This window comes from Haplochromis burtoni, unplaced genomic scaffold (genome assembly GCF_018398535.1).
Source record: "Haplochromis burtoni strain Fernald_Lab_line unplaced genomic scaffold, NCSU_Asbu1 Contig_13, whole genome shotgun sequence".
Classification (NCBI taxonomy): Eukaryota; Metazoa; Chordata; class Actinopteri; order Cichliformes; family Cichlidae; genus Haplochromis; species Haplochromis burtoni.
Window position 1 is genome coordinate 2,161,326 of NW_024582374.1, and position 2,497 is coordinate 2,163,822.

Consider the following 2,497-nt stretch of genomic DNA (forward strand, 5'->3'; position numbering starts at 1 on the left):
TCACTATTTTTGACTTTTCTGAGCCTGTCAAGTCCTTCTTTTGACCCATTTTGCCAAAGGAAAGGAAGTTGCCTAATAATTATGCACACCTGATGCAGGGTGTTGATGTCATTAGACCACACCCCTTCTCATTACAGAGATGCACATCACCTAATATGCTTAATTGGTAATAGGCTTTCAAAACTATACAGCTTGGAGTAAGACAACATGTATGAAGAGGATGATGTGGACAAAATACTTATTTGCCTAATAATTATGCACGCCCTGTAGAGCTTGGTTGGAAGGTTAAGTGTACTAATTTCCACACTAGAAACGTAGGGACTTAGTCCTGGGTCTGAACTTCATGTTCTACCATAAAAGCAGCATGCCCACAATGAAGCTGTAATGATGGGCTCAGTGTTAAACAGTACAAGCAGTTACTTGTTAATCATTGTGTTCCTTCCAGTGAGGATTCCTATGAACTTGTTATTGCTCTATTATCTTCGTGAGCTTTTGTACATCAGGTGTAATGTCACTTATCAGCAAGCCTTAGTGTGGAGACAAGTGAGTCGTGCAAATGCAAGAAAAAACGTAACATATTAGCCGCCACTTCCAAAATACATCGCAATCTCCAACTTGTTTTGGTAGTGGATGTGCATTGTGGGTAATGTAGGCATTACGAATAAAAAAGAATGCTTGGAATCGTCTTAATTACTTCCACAAAGGAGGCTTATGTTTTTGGTAGCATTTCTATATCTTCAAACACAATAGCTCAAAAAGTTTTGAATGAAATATTATCAACTTTGTGAGGGTGTAGAGTGGGGTCATGTTAACAATCCATCCAAACTTGGCTTGCATCCACCAAAGGTGGTCAAGGTTAACTTATTGATTTATTGGTTGGAAATGGACATTTGTGGTATCAAGTACAATATAAATGACTTAAAATATAATGTCAGATTTGACCTCTTACCTTTCCTTCAAGGTAAATGATCTAAAGGTCAAAGTTATAGTAATGTTATTTAAAACTATATCTCTTACTGCCATTGATAGAATAAAGTCATATTGGGTATGGTGTATAGGAAATCTAAATATCATGTTTTTTGTACTTTTGCAGTTCAAATAAGGTCAAATTTTCAGAAAAAGTCTTTTATCATTAAAAGTATGCTTAAAAATTGTCCTGTCTTTGTTTGTTTTGGCAACACTTACTGATATATAGAGATTCTAAATATGTCATCATAGTTTGCATCTAAACATTATGTGAAATTTGACCTCTGACCCTACTATTACCTTGCTTGATTGTGAGTCTGTCAGTGATAAAGGAGACCAAATGGCTTCATTCTTTCCCCTCACACTGTTTCATAGGCAGAAGACTGAATCCAGTCTGAAGAAGTTCAGTGTTTCCCACGCAGACTTTACCCTAGCAGGTCACTGTTGTGTTTCAGCAGTTGCCCAAATATGTTTTGATACGCATTACTTTGGTAGGGTGATGCCACCAATAATTTACTCACCCTTATGTTATGTTGAAAGTTCAGTTCCTGCTAACCAGCTGGCTCTGGCAATTCCTGTCTCATGCTTCAACCTACCAGGCAGTCGATTTCTTTCAGTCCAGAAAGTTTTTACCCCTCAGCCTTAAAAGACTGATGTCGTTTTTTTGTTGGGTGAGCGTACAGGCAGGCAGCGTGGACATCTAAGTTTGTGATAACACGAGAATAAAGCAATGTAGGAGGTTCAAACTGATATCACGGGGATATATTTTTTAAATGATTCCTATTATTTATTATTAGTTCCAATGTACAGCACTTTGTGTCAGCTATGGGTGTTTTAAAGAGCTTTTTAAATGAAGATGGCATGGTATGATATCTACTAAAAATCTCAGATGAGTTTGATTCTCCAAGACCTCAATATTAAGGACAAAAGTTAGAGGACAGAGATCAACTTTTCGAAAAGTCTTGTGATTCCGATAACTGGAAAATGATGTAGGAGCTTCAGATTGATACCATAGATGCATCTACCAAAAATCTCAGAGACCTGGACCTTGAGGTCAGGGTAAGCTTTCTAAAAATCTTGTATATTGTGATAACTTGAGAACAAGACGATAGCAGATATGGTGGACACACCTTTAGGTTCATTAGGTTCATCCAGCACAGACTTGGGGAATAATTTTGACCATAAAGCATATCTTACAAGGTAAACCACTGCTTCCAGCCAGTCTTCCATGTGATGTTTGTGGGTTCAGATGGGGAAAAACCCCAAGTGGCAGTGGTCTGAGGTGTCTAATGGACCTGTACACAAGCACAGAGAGCCGATGAACTTCTTCAAACCAGTAAGCGCTGCAGGCGGCCTTGTGAACTTTTCTTCCTTCAGATGGATCTTGTTGACTGAAGCGTGTCTTATAATTGTCTTGGATTGAGTTGAACTAAACAACAAGTGACTTTGGGTGTTTATGTGGGTGGAAAACACACCCCAGTAAAGGAAAGTGGTGAACTTCATAATCAAAATGAATGTAAAAAAAAAGTGA